The 19260-nt window shown below is 38.2% G+C and overlaps 1 protein-coding gene across 4 annotated transcripts in view; it reads right to left on the reverse strand.

Annotated features, from left to right (window-relative positions):
* LOC122532646 (mucin-5AC-like) overlaps positions 1 to 19260 on the reverse strand; it is a 202778-nt gene that overhangs the window by 122681 nt on the left and 60837 nt on the right. Inside the window, exons 1-2 of one of the 4 annotated variants that reach the window (XM_043661616.1) lie at positions 19024 to 19035; positions 16940 to 16944 (exon numbers count right to left, since the gene is read on the reverse strand). The exons of the other annotated variants lie outside the window; for them this stretch is intronic. The gene's annotated coding sequence lies outside the window, so the exon portion shown is untranslated. Of the gene's footprint in view, positions 1 to 16939; positions 16945 to 19023; positions 19036 to 19260 lie in introns of those variants that run through there. 4 annotated transcript variants of the gene reach the window in all.

Genomic DNA, 19260 nt, shown 5'->3' on the forward strand with positions numbered 1-19260 from the left:
AAAAGTAAAAATAAAAATAAAAATAAAAACCTTCAACTCGTTCGTGTACAAAAACCAATTCTCAGAGAAACAGCGAAACAAACAAACGAGACAGAGAGAGAGAGAGAGAGAAAGAGAGAGAGAGAGAGAGAGAGAGGAAGAGAAGAGAGAAACAAGATAAACGGACTACTGACGTTTCAGACGGGACGTTTATTGGACTTTCTGAAACGAACCCGACAGTTGGCGCAGAGAAGTCGACGATATTAACGATTCCTCAAGATACCGACATTAAAGGGAATGCATGATGGAAAGGGAAGAAGATGGTCGTGGTACGAAAGGACGGAGAAATGGGTCAGGGGGCAGAGGTCAGGCGCAGAAAAGAAAACGGTCATGGCTGCCTTCAGCCCTCCTTTTCTCTCCTCGCCGTGTTCCTCCTTTCGCGTGGCGATCGATCGATCGTCACCGCGGCCCCTAGCTCTCCCTTTCGTCTTCCCTTTCGCGCTCGATTTGTCATTCGAGATTCCCGAAGCACCCGGTGAACCGCCCGTCGGCATCGTTATCGTCTGTCGAAGAAACGCTAGGAACGAGGATCGTAGCCGATCGCTAATTCCGAATGCTGAATCGGCGGAACGCGACGGGAGATTCTTTTTTTTTTTTGTTTCCATGGGGGAAATTTATCAATTTTTAACTCGTACGGGATTGTATTGAAAATTATCACACTTTAAAGAATTATAAAAAATAAATTATATGATAATGATAATAATAAATAAAGCGTTGTTAATTTGCCTCGAAACCAATACACGCGCAACAACATTGAGAACAAATCGAGTTCGAAGAGTCAACATTACGGCGAGTACGATTTGAAAAGCTTCTTCGCTAGTTACTTGCGAAATATTAAAATATACCTAGTTTTTGGTATGTCCTTACGAAAATTCGATAATAATGTAAATAGCTTCGAATAACTGTACGACGAAGAAGTTGCATGTTGAAATTTAAAATGTTTTAAGGGACTCACGTTTGTTCGTGGAATTTATTAACATTGTCAGTCGTCACAGTGGTAATTCATCTATTAAGTTTCCGCAACATTCTCCATAAAACAACATTTTCTTCTTCAACTATCCCTCGCGAGACGAGTTATTCATCGCGTAAAACAAACTCTCTCGTACTTCTCGCTGAAGCTGCCGCGTCCTTTAATTAGCCGCCAAACTTGCTCCCATCCACTTCAAAGATTCCCAAGCAACGAAATTTAAAGAAGTTACCGCAAATAGCCAGAGCGACGAGAGCGACGTGGCTTTTCACGAATTATCGAGCGAATGTTACGACATTCAACGTTCAGATCGTCTCGTTAATTGCCAGTTTTATAAAAAAAAAAAAAAAGCCGAAGCACCTGAATTCGATGTCCATTTACGGTTCGCTTTCACACAAAATCCACTTTTTTATATAATAAAATCATCGAACGTATCGCAAGCTTGAAATCAAGCAGTATTTTTAATTACTATGTTCTACATGATTTTACACACCTGTGAAATTGATCATTTCCTATGCAACAATCTAATAAATATACTTCGACAAGAAAGCTATTTTTAATCTTTTTTATCCCTTGATCTTTCTATCATAAAAGCGGATATCTCACACAATGGGATATTTGGCCGATCTAACTGGAAGGCTCGCGACTGAATGCGAGTTTTTTACACTGTCCGAACTCTTTCGAAACTCTCCTAAAATTTCCTAGGAATCCCGAAATATCTCTGGGATTCAAAATTTTCGAGTTACGAGAAATTCGCTATTCAACTATAAATCAATATTTGTAAAAAATTTCTACACCGCTTTGAAGCTCAAGCCTTCCAACATCCTTTGCAACAGCCGGAATTGTAATCAATATCTTCCCATCACTCGATCCAGAATATTTCGTTTTATGTAAAACATGCTGTTCCGCGAATAATTCTTATACTCTCCTCTAGAAGTTGTTATCTTTCTCCATGTAATGTAACAAAATTATAATCGGGAAAAATGTAAACAAAATTGCATGTTTCTAAGAATTTTGGATCGACTAAACATCCCACTGCGCCATGTTTCCAATTCAACTACACCAGGTTCATCTTGTTCTTCGACTCTCGGTGACGAGAGGAGTTGACTCGACTCGATAACGAGCCGCGGTCGAGTTGAGAATTCGACGATGGCGCAGCGTTAATTGGTCGGGACGAAGAAGAACTGGCGAAATGGCGAAACGAAGCTTCGTCGGCGACGTCATCTTACAATTTACATTTATTTCGAAGCTTTGCTCTTCCACCTGAACCGTTGCGGCGCGCGTCGCTGGAATCGTAAACGCGTCCCTCAAGTATTTCGGGATTCCAGATCCGACCCCCGCGCGAAATTCAATTGGCCAACTTCGCCAGAGACGTTTAACGAAACGCGCCCGGAGGTATTTGCTAATGTATCGTTCTATGATCGCCGTGCCTTGTCTCGTTACTGAGAGTTTTCAATGCCAATGGATTTTTTATTTTTTAGAGATTTACATCTGCACAGATGCAAGTCTTTCGTTTATTTATTTCAAATCATATGTAATCATACGTAGATTGCGGACTTTTATGTGAATTTAGTACAAACGTGAAAATATTGTATACGTAACAATGACAAAATTTATTATATATATTCGCTATCAAATGTACTGGATAATATATCTGTGACGGCGAATGCGTTTCGATTTTCGACGAGAGAAATATATAGATGAAGTTTTATTTATTTTAAAATTGAGAGCGCTTGATATTGCATATCACATATTCTTCTTAATCATTTCAACTGTTTAATATTCACTGTTGCTTAAACAGTGCTGAGATCTTGTTATTAGAGATGTTTTCATCTTTTGATTTTCGTTTTATCTCGTTCGTCGATTCTGTTTGTCCTTCGTTGGATAAAATTTACCAAGGAACAAGGGAAAATTACTACAGACCTGTCTGCAATCCAAGACGTTGGGGAAACGATTTTTGATCGTACTTCTGCTAAAAGATTGTAATTTTACGGTTGAACATACTTATTTACGTGACTGAAGAGTGAGTAAAGGCCATTAGTCGAAGGTAAAGAAGAACAAACGGTCGTTGGAAGCAAAAGCATCAGACGTGCACGTTCCCGAGATTTATCTGCAGTCACGTACACACTCGTTCAAAAGTCTTGGGACACTTATCATTTAGTTCGTTTCGAAATTGGAGAAAATTAGATATTAAACAAAGAATATAAATTTCGCACATTATCCAATCTCATGATATTGAAATATCAGTCTTTTTACTTGATCTTTGAGCCAAAGATATATTTCCTTATCCTTCTTAAAAATAAAAACAAATGTTAAAATGTTTTTTCTCTTAACAATTACGTTATCATTATTTACACCTACATCTTTGAACTTAATAAATCACTCGATAAATATATTCTATTCGTATAATCACAATCCCACATTCAACCATAAAGTCACGATCTTTGACTAAAGAAGGAGTATTAGAAATCAAAGTGTTTAATTGCAGACAGATTCAATGACTACAAAAACACGACAACCAGACCGCGGATCTTTGTGCAAATTCATATTGCTGAGAATAAAATTTATAAAAGGGGGAAACTAGATGGAAAACTGTTTTCTCAGAGTGCTGCACTTTGGACACTGTATATTCTTTTGCATATTACACGCACTCTATGCATTTTTTCATCTTAAAATTTTTAACAAAAGAAAAGAATACATAAAAATCCAAGAATAAGATTCGCACTTGATCTTCAAATACGAGACAACCGAAGAATTTTGAACGTGAGTGTATACAGAAAAGGTGGCGACATTTCTGTCATTGCGTGAGGTCCGTGCCGAGCACTCGACGATACGTCGAGCAACAACTTGTCCATCGATCGAGGCTCTCGATAAATCTGCGAGAGGCAGCCTTGAAAACTCCTCCGCTTCGTTTCCTCGTCGCGGAACGAACGCGGAGGCGTTTCTTCGGTACGATTTGCATAGCCGTTTCCTTCGTTATAATAGCGTTCGTGATCCGCCGCTATAATTCTACCGTGGAGAGATCGTCGAAATAAAGAATATTATTCTCGCACACCTTCGTTCCTTCGATGGAATTGGATTCTCGCGGTGTTTCGACCCCGAAAATTCGATCTTTCAGGATCACGGTCATTTATACAGATATATATACTTCTCTGAATGGAATCGATTTGACAACGGGACAGAGACATTTGATTCAGAAACGCTATCGACGAACGAATCATCTCTCTGTTCACAATCATAGATGCCACTTACAATTGAATACGAATAATTCACGAATAATTCGAATTAATGTAATCGATTCACATAATTCATATTTCGAATGAATGAAATTGTACGAGTCTCAAATGAATGAACGTAACGTGATGTGATGTGATTCATAGATTTTCAAAGTACGTAGGAATGAAAAAATAATGGTAGAGAATAAATTGAGAGTGACTGAATATGATGTGATTAATGACACATCACGTGAAATTTATTTTATCGACGTGATTAATTAATCAAATTTAACTCCAAGCAATGGACGAAGTCAAGTTATCTAAAGAAATGTCACAATTGTGTATGATTCCCAATGTCCAATAATTAAATTGAAATTTACTGTACGTTAAACTACGAATTACGCCAAATTACGCGGCAGTTTGACAACACTTTGTCAAACTGCCCAGAACTTTGTGTAATAAAAAAAAAAAAAAATGAGTGTAATGGATTGATTAAAAATTGTGCAGTCAAGAATTGACCAAGTATTATCATGCGTTAATCAACTTCCAGGGAAAACAGGCAAAAGCTTAAACCGGACAGACCGAAAATATCGTTGAAACGGTGAAACAAAGAAGGGAGAACTCGTCGGTGGAACGTTGAATCGTTTTGGAGGTGTAGCGAAACGTTGGTCCGGCGCGGCGTGAACGTTAACGTCGCGCTAATCACGCGTAATGCGGAATTAACGGGACGTGGCTCTCGCGAGCCGCGGTGAAACGGCGTTCGACGTTAATGTTGAATACGATTTGGTCGGGCCATATATCAAAATCCCCGTCGATGGAACCGCGCCGGAGCCAATCCATGCCAGAGACCGCCGCCGCGCGCTCGCGATCCGCTGTTCAACGATGCTCCAAAATTATACTGGAAATTATCATGCGCCAAGCGGAACGCGCGTGGAAAGGCCTCAGTAAATCTACGTTGTCCGGGGACTGTGTCCGCTCAGCTAAAAAATCATTTTATTAATGGTATATCGAGCGTTATTTATTGGCCCCGTATCGTTGATCCTCCTCCGCGTGTAATAATTGCGACGAGAACGTTAACGTAACACGATCCGAGACGATAGTTTTACGAACTGCGCGACTTTTCATCCCCTCGCGGTACGAGTTCTGGTTTCAATTCCTAGGTCAAAGCAAATTGCGATCCCGCGAAATTACAAATTCGAAGTTTAAACTTAATTCCTTTAAATTGGACATCGATACATTAATCTTTCGATAGTTTACGTATAAGACATCGTCACATGATTACAGAGTACAATTGAACGCACGTTCAAAAAGATTAAAAAGAAAATTACGAGGCAAGGGATTGATATGTGTTTGAATAAGAGGTTTCTAGGTACTGAGTATGATCTATAACGAAGGATTTTGCAAATTTTCAAATTTGACAAATATTATAACAAACAAGGTTTGTAGAACGAACTAGTCACATCGTATTCTCTCGGTAATTACAAAAAGTAACAATTACGATTCGTGTGGGAGAACAAAATTGATCGTAGAATCAAGTAAAGTCGAAAGATTATAGAAGAGAGCAAATCGAATTACAAGCAGGAAAGAACGCCGGTACAAAGAAAAAAACCATCGTTTTCTCGCATAGCATTCGACGAACGACTTATCGATGAAAATTACCGCGTCTCATTTAGTCGAATTAATTAACGACCGAAGTGAATGGAGGAGTCGCGCTTTTTCTTCGCCAACGGGACTAAAGCAAGGTTGAAAGGCCGGCCGCGAAATATCGTAGCCGCGGAATTGAATTACAATGGTTAAAAGCGATTTCACAGAAGCTTGGAATTGCCAGCGAGCGTTCTCCCCGGCGAGCAACAGCGCCGCGTTTCAAAGCGGTCGCGCGTGCCAGCGATTGGCCTTTAATCGGTAATTTCCAACGGTTAATTAACGCTCGATGTATAACGTCTGTCTGTGCCTCGTCAATAAATAAAGCTCGGCCGACGGCGCGGCGGCGAGAGGGCCGCGATCGAGGTCGAGCTGGATTTATATTCGTCTCGACTCATCGACCGCTCCGCGATAATGTTATTTTATTTTACCCCGCGCGATAATCCCTCGTACACTGCGAAACCACGCCCGTTTCGGACGGAGCGGAAAGTATAATTAAATTGCCAATTATTGCTGTACATTTCGTTTCCTGTAGCTTCACAATACGAATCCGGCGATTAAAATATTGACCAACGTACTGGCGATTAATGCACCTGTTTCAAAATTATCGGAACATAAAATTTTTTCAATTGTTGGAACGCTGTCCGTAGCACGTTCCATCGATTTCCATGAGCTTCAGATACATATGTTATCAAGATCAGTGTACTCATCTTGAGTAATTTTAAATATCTAAGTTCCCATTAAATATTTTATTTCAAATATCGTTGCTGTAGATACTTGCTATAGAAAAACTTTTGTCTAATATATATATATATATATATATATATATATATATATATATATATATATATATATAATATTTTGAAATTGAACAATTGCAAGGATTGGTAAAATTTGAAATCAATCTGAAAATGTGTATACTTTGAAATTATAAGATATTTATTGCAGATGTGTATATTAAAAAGAAAAAACTAACACAGCGTTAAATAGTGTTAAAATGCACTTTCTTTTTTTAAAGTATCAAATACGCGTTCGCTGAATTTTATTAAACGTGAATCGCACGAAACTGTATTCGCATAAATATTCATAATTTAGTGACAATATGTGCGACAACGGTGCGCGATATTTTGGAAAACGGAGAGGAAGGATAAACTGAAATTTCATTGTGGTTAAATACGTTTGTGACTGAATTTAGGATGTTTCGAATGTGTGGTTATTTATTGCTACAGTTGCGGCAAGGATCACCCCTGTTTTGCCAAACATTCTAACAAGTATTTACACCTGTCTCGTTTCCTACTATAAATTTCCATTTGTAAGTTCATGAAGCTCAAGGACTTAATAGCTGAGAGGATTACGGAATTATTCGCAATATCAAGTGTTCTTCTCGATATCGAACAAATAAATCTACAGTCTAACTCTAATCTAAACACTCTATATAAATCGACTAAATAAATTTACTGTTTAAATCTATTATTCCTCTCTCATGATTTTGAGTCGCTCTTTCATTCGAAAATTTAAAACAATGCCCAACGCCAACATAAAAATTCCATTAACCCAATGAAATGGAGAATTTTAAAATAATACCGTGAAAGTTAAGTTGCATATTTTGCAACTGAATTTATCATACAATTCGAGATACACCTGGAGTCAGTGGCAAAGTTAAATTAAACAAAAAATTAGAAAAAAATTACGTTGACTCGGCGCTGAATTATTACGGTCCAACGATGCACTTTAAATGAAAATTCGAACAGCACGAAACTGCAACTCGAGCATTAGCACGGAGAATTCCTTCGAATTGAGCACTAACGACCGCCGTTACATGGCGCATCAACGATACCGGCTACCTCGGAAGCGATTAATCGACGTACACACACACACACACACATATATACATAGCAGAAACGAACAACCGAGTCTCGTGAATCGTTCTCGTCACCCTCTTTGCTCGGCTACTCGCTCTAACGCGCGTATGCTATTACGTATTACCTAACCACTCGAACGTGTATGTGGTAACCGTGCACAACGTCGAGTTGTGAAGTCGAGAATAGAGCGGTTGGTGCGAGGTCGAGTGACGTCACGCTTCGTTCGATGTTCCATCAAGTTCGTGGGCACGCGGGCTCTCTCTATTCTTTCCTCGGGACTCTTGTGCAACAACGAAGGCGGCGAAACGAACGTTCAACGCGATAAATATACATACACGCTGACGATGCACGTTCTCTCCCGTCCTTTCGAGTGCCAGTCAATGAATTTATTTGTGAAAGATTTCTTCCCCCGCGAACGTGTCGGCGTCTGCTCGAGTTCCACGCGTGGGCGTTTCAAACCCTAGGGAACGTTTCCCTATCCGATAATTGCAACGAACGGTCGTCATCTCTGTCGCAATATATTGCCATTGGAAATAATTAACGTTTCTTCTTTCTTCCGAGTATGTATGTATGTATGTATGTATGTGTGTACACGTGTGCAGATACACAGTGAAAGATATTCGAGCAGTTACAAAGGATAGTTTTATAAGCCTGTTCGATGTTGTGAAACGTTGTTGGCACGTACACTCTCAAAAATTCAGGAAAGGAAACAATGACTTCCTGGAATGTAAATGTAAATGCACATTTCACTTGCGACATTAATATTTGAAACTGCAAGTAATTGCATTTAAAAACGAAACTTGTAGAGTGTAATATCCGCACTTAGAGAAACTTATTTCATTTAAAGAGAAGGAGTGGCTCCGAAATTCTGAATATATACCCACTCGTATACGTATTACGAAAGACTTTTTCAAATTTCATTCACACTTTCATTTACAAATATTTATTCATCTGTAGGAAACACAATATTGCAAAAAATATTTATTACGATGTACGAATTTCGATTAGGTTTCATTTCGTTAACTATGCATGAAAGCCCATAGTTTAGTAATAAGACACGATTGTCGGGATGAAATTGATAAAATATACGATGAATCTGAGAATGTGTGTAACAGAGACATAGATTACTAACACAATGAATAAGATTTATTCAATTACATATGTTTAAACAATCACTGACAATCGCTGCAAATATTCTCATACTTGCGTGTATCTACACTTTCGGATTAAATTTCAGATTTTATTAATACAACTACGATTATATCCTGTTTCGTTATACTGCCAATGAAATTTCAAAATGTTTCATATAAAACGTGTACAATATTTGCGTGTACACGAAAACATTTCCTCTGAATTATACATCACGTAAATTGATGGTTTTATTAAATACAACGTAATTTCTTTGTTCCGTTGGTCGATGGTTTGTCGAGTTGGAGGTATGTCGCTGGTATTTCCATTGGCACTGGTTTGAATCACTAGTTTGAAGAGCATTTTTTTTTTTTTTTTGTTATTTTTGATAAAAAGCTTGCATCGACGTTGTACACAAACATGACAGACACGCACAGTCAGATCCATCGAGTTTCGGCCAAACTTCAGTTCAAGCTCGCGTGTTATTTTTGAAATCAATTTTTAGTCAATACCACGTATCATTCGAAAAAGAGTTACATACTGAAACTTTTGGAACTTGGAACTTCTCTCTTTTTGAGTTCTCTATGCTCATTGCAGCTTTTATTTTCTATTGCAATCTATTTTATATCGAATACTGTCTATAAACAGTAAATATTGTAAATGTTCTATTCTGGTCTCTTCAGTCGATATCGCTAACGAGCATTTTCTATATTCTGGACAAAAAATGGTTGACAACAATGGTATATTCGTTCAATTTTGAAAAGCGTGATACATACAATTGCTCACAAAAGTATTCGAAAGTTTCTACGAATGTGTATTAAAACATTTTGATTGATATTGCAGAGAGATTCAACTGTGATATCAATTAGGTTTGAAACAAATTTAAAAATGTATATAGAAATCACAAAATTTCAAAATACATTATATAAGGTGATATGTGTTATATAAATGTAAACTATGTTCCATACATATATTTTTATACACATATACAAAAATTTCTCTGTATAACTACTTCAACTACTTTCCTGAATCACTATTTAGTGATAAATCTTCCACTAGGAAAAATACACGATGGCATAATGACCGAGAAAAACCACGATCTCGCAACAATACGAAGCACTTGATACATCAAGTGATCGCCATAAATTGTATCCAAGCAAACTATGGCGATCATTTCGAGAACGTTGATTTTGAATGGTATCGTAAAGCTAAGGATTTTAACGATCAGCGCTCATTAATCATCCGTACACGCTATTTTATAATCGACGTTATCCTCAAACGCTGGTAATATTTCTCACGAGGCAAGTCAAAGGTAACGTGATATAGTTCTCGGCGTTCGGGAAGTTTTCACCCTTTGCCTTTTGACTTCGGTGGAAAAACTTTAGCGAGCGTGTAAGTGCTCGTTATTGCAACAGTCTCGTAGCTTATGTAACGTTGAAACATCGTATAATAATTTACGCTTAATAGCCCTCAGTCCAAAGAAATTGGAATTGAATGTGAACTTGGGTAAAAGCGCGAACTACCTTTGTTGAATCGATCTGATGTTATAGTGCTGTTAAGCCGATAGACTTTCGTACAGTCAGTTACGAAAGTTTACGCGTGTATCTGTCGAATTTCAAATTCGAAATTTAAAATTAAGAAAAAATTGGAGTTTTAAATATTTGTACAGGCACTAATTTATACATCAAAGTACACAGTGCCTTTGCGTTTTCATTAATATTCTAATTATAATTAGAATACGTTTTAACCACCTGTCAATTGTAACCACGAGATTTTCTACCGAATATAGGAACTATATTGAATATAGTCAATACTTTAGAAATGATCCAACAAATTAATTAAAATCCATAAAATGTCCAAAACATTTTCTTTTCTTCCATTTCAAACATTTGAAATATAACATTCTTCACACTTTCAGAACTAGAAATTGTGAAGAAATGCCTGAATAATTCATACATCAAATACGTAAAAATAAGTAAAATTCCTTAATATATATAACGATATTACAGAATTATTTGACAGCATATAACATTATCCATGGATAGCAATAACAATCGTATTCACAGCGATGCGTGTTTTACATATGTACAAGAGCAAATATGTGAAACACGTCTAAAATAAATCCATAAACGAGTCGAAAAAAAAAATTTCGACGAGTCGTTCCGCAACCAACGATTTCGTAGGACAGTTTTACAACGTCGGTGTGGAGCCAGTTGAAAATCGTCTGACTGAATTTCGAAAATAGATTCCGACAGGCGCGATAAGATAGACATCGACAGTGCGAGCTTGTATTCAGAGGAAGTCAGATACAATAAGCATCAAACCATCGATATTCTCGTTCGACGAGAGAGAGAGAGAGAGAGAGAGAGAGAGAGAGAGAGAGAGAGAGAACGTTGGTTCGTGAAAAGCCGCAGAATCGATCAACTTTGGCTGTTAACGGCGTTTCTGTTGCGGAAAATCACGGTGCTGAAAGCTGGGAAAAGTTTATAAAATTCTTTGAACAACGTGGAGGCAGCGGTCGAGTCATGCACAGTCAGGATAATTTTGTTTCTTCGCGTGGTTGCGTTTGTGAATCGAGTATCGATCTACGAAGTCTACTATGACATGTAAAAAAAATCTGTGATTCTTTTACGCGTTTTATGGGAAATTTTCAAGTGTAAAATTGCAGAAAAATTTAATGAAATTTTATATGTGAAACATTCAAGTATAGTATCTTCTATGACATATTAATATGTCATAAATCTGCATTATTCTCTCTTCTAAAATATGTTCTTTATACCTAGTACTATACTAATTTCTTCTATAACGTGTCATTTCATAATTAAACCGCGGATGTATCAGATTTTACGTATATAATATGAAAAGGTGTAAAATATTTAAGGCAGAGCATTATGATATTTAATAAATGAAACAAATTTCTGTTTAAACAACTGCATACAACTGTATAAAACATCCGCAATCTATTTATAACTATATTGTATAACAGGATGAATACATTGTACTGTATTGTACAATAATAACAATATATTCACCTCAAAAATTACGAAATTTCTTACGAGAGAAGAAAATTAATAGCGATAACCAGTACCAAAAGTACTTTATGACATTTCGGTTATTAGAATCGTAACTTTAATTTCTGTTATACACGTGTCATAAAATTTCGCATCGTGAAACAACCATGACGTTTGCCAGACTTCTCTTTAATAAAATTGGCGGCTAATATAGAATTCGGATCAGGTCTTCGATGTGACGGAAGTTGAAAGATTTTGGCGTGAAATTAGGTACTCAAGCCGGAAAGGAAGTAACCAGAAATCCTCGATAGATGAAGTAGCCTGGCAAATATTTGTGTTAGAGGGAAGGACGAACGTTTCAACGATGCTTTGAAAGATCAGTGTGAGTCACTTTGAGGCAACTACCGTTGGTAGTCGTACAACGGGTGCTTTGTCTCTTCCAAGGATCCTTTTCTGAGAATTAGTTTCGCATCGAGAAAATAATTTCTTCAAGTCATTTTTATTGGAAATTTCAAAGTTCATCGAAACAAATATTACGTAAATATTATCACGAATACTGACATAAGTAACGATTGCTTCATCCTTTATAATAATTATTCTGCACATTTCCCACTCTAAGATTTAAATTTTCCATAAATTTGACATTTGTACAACTGCAGTAATTAACGAACCAATATTTGAACAATTATCATAGAAAACTCTTGCAAACGAATTACGTACGCTGAATATTTGAACAATTATCATAGAAAACTCTCGCAAACGAATTACGTACGCTGAATTAATTATCATTACCTCGTAAGTACGTTTCAATCTTTTAACGTTAACATTTCCATTTCAAAATTTACCGATAAAATCAGTCGTGTTTCATTGCAACGTTAATTAAACGTCAAGGTGAGATTCGTATGAGAGACGCGATAAAGATAGAAACTTGAAAGAAAAAAAAGAAAGTAGCGTTCGTTCAAATACTTTCTTTAATCCACTGTGCTATTTGTACAAGTATAACTTCTTGAGAACTGGAAGAAAACAAGCGCGTTAAATTTACCCAAACTTCCATTAATTATCAAACGCGTGAAACTTCTATTCGCGTGCTCTATCCGTTGAGAGAGAGAGAGAGAGAGAGAGAGAGAGAGAGAGAAAGGGGGAGAATTCGCGAGGGAAAAGGAAAGAGGACGGAGCAAAGCGAAAGAGCTTTCTGTCTAGTATGCGCCGGCCAAGGGATAATCCACGACTGGATCCGCGAGTAAACGACCTCCCGTATAAAGACCCGGTTCCAGCCACCCACGTTGGCACGTTGACTCTTGTCCCGCGTGGATTATGGTTTTTACCTTCGATCCCACGGACGACAATGCGTTTCTCGGGCGAACGGTGTTGCCGGCCTGGAGAATTCACGAATGCTCTTTCTTATATTCTGTCACCGTGTACCGGGGCGAGGCGCAAAGAGGGAAGGTTGGGGGCGGGGGGAGAGAGAAGGGATTACAATCAGTGTACAGGAAGGAATGGTAGATTGCGAGGCACGAGTTCCCATGTAAACACCTTGTGAATCGTGGCACGCTTCTTGCTCGGCTCTTGCTGCATCGATCACTGCGTTTCACCTCGCTTCTTGCCTCGCAGTCTTTCGGCGAATACAAATTCCAAAACGTGGAAAAATCAGTCGATTGTTCATTTATTTATTTATCTATTTTTTTTGCTTGCACGGCAGATGGAACGCTATTTTACTTGTAGAAGAAGGGATACACGAATTTGGTTGACAAGTGAATCTAGCTCTTTTCGTTAATGCGACAGCTAGAGTTTCGTGTAACTTTATTGTAAGGAAATGAAATGAAAGAGAATGTGACATTAACTTGACAGAAAAATTACATTTCTTTCAATAGTAAGTGCCACTACTTACTTGTGATATAAAAACTGACTCTTATTTTTCATTAACATAAAGTAAAATATAATTAGTGCTTGCTGTCTCCAATTAGCTCATCTTTTTTCTATTTTTGATTTATACAATGGAACTTGCAGATACATGAACAATCTTCATAGAAATAGAATTGATTCTGTTCGTTGTTTAATCTGTCTCCATTTGTTGTAGAATTTCGTCCCAATAAACATTTTTCTTATTTGTTAATTCCAGTCTCAAGACCAAGGGATGGACTTGGTTCACAAATTGCCTCTTATCCTCCCGTATTTCGCACTTTCTTACAATCCACGACTCGTACTATACACGCAGTACGTTCTTATTTCTTCCTCGCTTTTCTTAATTTATATTCTACTCTTCTTTCTCGACCCACTATTTTCATCTCAAATTCCCGCCAGCGAAACTCTCTCTCTCTCTCTCTCTCTCTCTCTCTCTCTCTCTCTCTCTCTCCCGAAAAATAACTCCCGTCGAAAAATCTCGGAGAATGCGACACATCATTTGCGAGTACATCAGCGACCATTTCGCGCGATCGATCGACGCAGAATCATGAACCACGTCGGAAACGTGCGGTAACGACAGAAATAATTTTCCAAGCGTCTGCTCGTTGAAACCCTCGTACCAGCCAACACGCCGAGAACGTAAATATTTCACGGTTGTCGTGAAAAACGATCGAACTGCGAACGCGAATTGCGGCGGAAACCACCGAGAAGAGACGATTTACACTCTTCCGTATATCTCTGCGTCGATCCAACGTGTCGATATCGCTCGCGTTAAATGTTTAATAACCGACGAATCGGTACTGTTCCTATATTTCTCCTTTTGTTTTTCTTTTCCTTTTTTGTAGATCAAAGAAAAGGATGTAATTAACGAGATCGATTCGACAACGCCGAGTCGGTGGATTAAAGGTTAAAGGGGCGGCGAGTCGATCGGCCGCGATCTCGCGGGACCAGATCGGACACGATGGCTCTTCGATCGTGGAAACATCCAGTTCGTGACGGGCGATCGAAACGATCCACGATCTTCGATAAACTCGCGATCGTTTAACACGATCACGTGCGACGAAATAGGAGGATCGAGAGAGGTAGCTTAGCGATTACACCAAAGTGTCTGGAAATCAAAGTGAAACGAATCGTTGTCCTCCTTTTTTTTTTTCGAAAGTCATTCTGATGTTACATCGACCATCTTCACTGCGTGAATGTTCGATTTTTAGGAAACCAACGTTTAGAGTTGCTTCTACTCTAACTTTAGATTTCATTGCAAAAAGATGATATAAATTTGCAAAATAATATTCGTAACATCATCTATAGACTGTGCGAGTTCTTTTACGTTTATGAAAAATTAAAATACAAACATGAATAACAATGAATTGGAACGAAAGGAAATTTCAGATCTTTAGAAAGTGCAACGAATAAATGTAAAATACACCTGGCAATACATTACTATCACTAAAAATGTGGCATTTAGCAAACTATTAACATTCACAGTGTCTCTAGTGTAAACTTTGCTAACTATTTCAAATATTCAGAAAACGAAAGCAATCTCTATCTACTCACGATTTAATGATCATCATTATCTAATCATGACTTGAGTTCGATCAACGTCCAGAATATTCATACAATTATGTAACTTCTATATACATGTACATTAGTACATGAATTTTATTTCTTAATATATAATACAACGTGTTATGTAACATAATTATTTAATATATTATATAACATACAAAATATTTTATACAAATATTTATTATATACACACATATATGTATATTTCGATTTAGACATCGGCGGAGACGTCGAAGTTTCGTTTCACGGAAACCGTTCTCGTCCGTGCCGAGAAGAGTGACTCATTAGGCGAACGCCCGACGAGAGGAAAGTTTAATTCACTGAGTGGCAAACAGCGACGGGCACGGAGGAATCGCTGGCCGATGGTAATTGTGCGCGTTAAAAGGCGGAAAAACGAGAAGACAGAGGCGACTGAAAGCGCGATGTTGATGTAAAAGTGTTTGCAATCGACGAGCCGACTGGAGGGAAAAGTTGGGCAGAGAGACGCGCGATAGAACGAAATCGAAATCGCATCGAACGGCGATACATACAAAGCGGCACGAAAATGTTACAAGCGGCCCTCTCTCTCTCGATATAATAGAGCTAAACCGGAATATTCGCTCTAGTCTCTCGCTCTGCCTCTTTTTCCAACCCTTTTCCGTCTCTCCCTTCCCCTCTTCCCGTCCTGCTTCCTTTGCCAGCCGATTTTATCAAACCTGTCCCCGAGGGAGAAACGACTTTCGTCCATTTTAGTAATTGCGATCGGTCGCGGGAGGACAGCGAATGAAAATCAACCACTAGAGCGGAAAGACAAATCGCTCCGCGCTCTGTTCCCATGGTTCGCGAGTTTTTACCGTGTTCCGTACTGTGTGACACGTTGAAAGCTGACGGTTACGATTCTTTATGATTTCAACGTTTGACGACGAACGTGCACGTTTTTAACGTGCAATTATCAAATGGTGCTTACGAGTGGATTATTACTCATTCGTGGCAAATTTCGGAATGAACAGTCGCGAAATTGAAAGAGCAAGGTACAACAGGTGCTCTCTGCAAATACACTTTGTCCGTGAAATGATTTTCAATCCCATTTTTTTCCATGTGTTTGCGTGAACATTCGTATCCCACTGACGGGGATTAAATTTGTACGTTCTGGATCGATTCGTTGTTCTCGAGATCCAATAAACAGGATTATTAACGACGTGAGATTAATAACGTTGACTTTTTCCCTGGACATACAGTTACATTTGGAATGAAGCTCTTTGACGTTTCGTGATAATTAACAGCAGTATTTTCCTCTTTTTACTCAATGGATTAATAAATGTATCGTTGTTATGCTTATTTCGATACGTTCAAAGAATTAAATGTTTCAGGAAACATAACAAGACAGCTTAAAACGAAACAAAACGCTATTCACGGTCGTAGAACGATTAACAAAGTTGATAAAGTTGACCGTTTCTTTCTTACCTGCGTCTGACGCAGACGTGCCCATTCTACTGACTGACTGACTGGCTCAACGCGTCGCGCCGAGTTTCTACGTTTCTTTACTTTAAAATAGTATCTCCGCGTACTTTGGACAAACAAAATTATTCCTCAGATCTCGTTTCGTAGCAACGTTCCTTGTTAAAGAACTTTTGCTTACATCTTCTAAATAAAGAAAAACGTATTACAAACATGTCAAAAACACTGGACTGAATCGTCTTACTATTATTCTAACATAAGTAAGTAACCAATTACTCGATAAAACGTAAAGAGATTACTCGAGTATAGAATTTTATACAATTCTGCGAGAAATTATGAGAAGTTGCACGAAAACGTAGAATGGAACATAGCGCTTTCTATAATATTTGTCACACAAAAATCCCATTACATTTAATCCTGCTACACTCTTCCAATATCGAGAAACATTTTGAACGCGAAATATGCGAAAATTCTCGGACAAATTTTGTATCATAAACATCTCCTTGCAACGTTAGAGATTCTCTTTGTTCCCTAAAGTGAGAGCAAGATTGAAAGGCAAAAATTCGTGGTTTGTAGGTTAACTGTTACGTAGGTTAATTGACTGTAAGGTAAGTTTGCACAAAGATCATTAGGATCAGAACACGCGACAGACGCGCCATTTTCTGATGGCAGAATTCGCTGGCAATCCGAACGGCAGCAATCCCGGCGAACACAACGAACCAGCGTATCGTCCGGCGATAAACGAGCAACCTCAGTTGCCTATGATATCGGAAAGTTGTTGCATCCAATTTGATTCGCTGGAGGCGCTCACGCTCCGCCACAGACCGGAATATCGAATTTCAGTTAAGGAATCGAGTCGTTCGATTCGACAAATAAAGCCTGTTAGGCGGTTCGCGATTGCCGGTTCGTTTCGCGCGATCCGAGAGCGACTGACTTCGACGCGATCAAACACGACGAGCAACCATCCTCTATCCTTCTCTCTCTCTCTCTCTCTCTCTCTCTCTCTCTTCGTCTGTCTCTCTCTATCTCATATATGCACACTCTCTCTCTGTCTGTCTGTCCTCGGTGCGAGGCGATCGTCCAAACATTATTAACGAGCCTGCAAATCTTCGTCGTTTGAGTTCGAGCGAAGTTTCGCGTAAGAAAGTTGGTAAACGCTAGGCACGGTGGCAAGTTTAATGCCGCCATAAACGTATTATCGTGCCGTCGTTCATGCGCCACGCGGCTATTGCGGTAATAAAGGCAACTTGTTCGCAGATAAATCGCAGTCCTGCATCTTGCCAGAACGAAACTTGCGCGAATACTTGTTAAACTGCTTTGATCCTTCCCTCTCTCCTCCCCCTTGCCCATCTTTCCTTCCGTTTTAAACCCTCGGTTACCTTGCCGCACCCTACATTAAACCGTCCTTCACCCTAGTCAATCCTAGGTTCGTCGAAACGCTTATCACGCGTCCATGGTCTTTCAATTAGCAAATTGAAATTTCGCGTGGTGTTTTATATTACGTGTGGTAACCATTTCATCTATTGACCACGATTAATTCGTCGTTTGAATAATATTTTTACGTACAATTTCATTTTCACACGTATTTATATTTGCAAAGAGGAAAACGCAGTTCAACTGAAATTGATTGAACCTCGTTATTAATTTTTAAGTCCGTAGAATAAATTTTATTCAAATTTAATTTGATTTTAATTTAATTTAATCTTATTTATTATTATGTTGTTTCATGTAATTATGCAAAATATAATTTTACAAAACGGTACTGCAATTGACAAGAGAAACAAATGTATAATTGTACATGTCAGAGTTTATGTATCAATTTCAAATTTCTTTCGTCCACTAGATCTTCGTACTGAAAGTTAAGACAGAAACGAAAGAGGCGACTTAAGCTTCAACGCAGTTTGAAATTTACAACAGAAAACGTGTTCTTTATCTTTTTACTGCTACGAGTGTGCACAATCTCTCTGAGAGTAATTATGATTACCTTACGCGATATCCTAAAAATGTCTGTGCAAAAGAAGGATAAAAATTTACGGACTACATTGCATTTATGACTTTATAAACGAAGTTTTGTGACGAAAAATGTTCGCGTACACTGCCGCTCAAAAGTTTCGAGGGCGAAAACCAACGTCTCCCACTTTCTTGAGAAACAATAACATTATAAACTATAATTTTGACTTTGAATTATAATTAAATTAATTACAATTTCTATAATGAAATATATATTTATCTACTTCATACATTTCTCCTAAAACCTTCACACGTTGCAAAGTAAGAACAAAATGTTATAAACGTAACTTCGCGTAGCTATTGTATACTATGAACCTGGTCTCTTTTTCAGAAACACCGAAAGAGATAGATGTCTCATCACACCGATCGTTCAAGTCCTTCGTTCCATTTTTCGAAAACCCAACAACTACTTCCAGGCGATATTTTGACTCGTACGATTACGATCCACCCCTTTCCTCGCGTTTCCAAACGTGAGAAACTCA

This window comes from Frieseomelitta varia, unplaced genomic scaffold (genome assembly GCF_011392965.1).
Source record: "Frieseomelitta varia isolate USP_RPSP 00005682 unplaced genomic scaffold, Fvar_1.2 scaffold_462, whole genome shotgun sequence".
Lineage (NCBI taxonomy): Eukaryota > Metazoa > Arthropoda > Insecta > Hymenoptera > Apidae > Frieseomelitta > Frieseomelitta varia.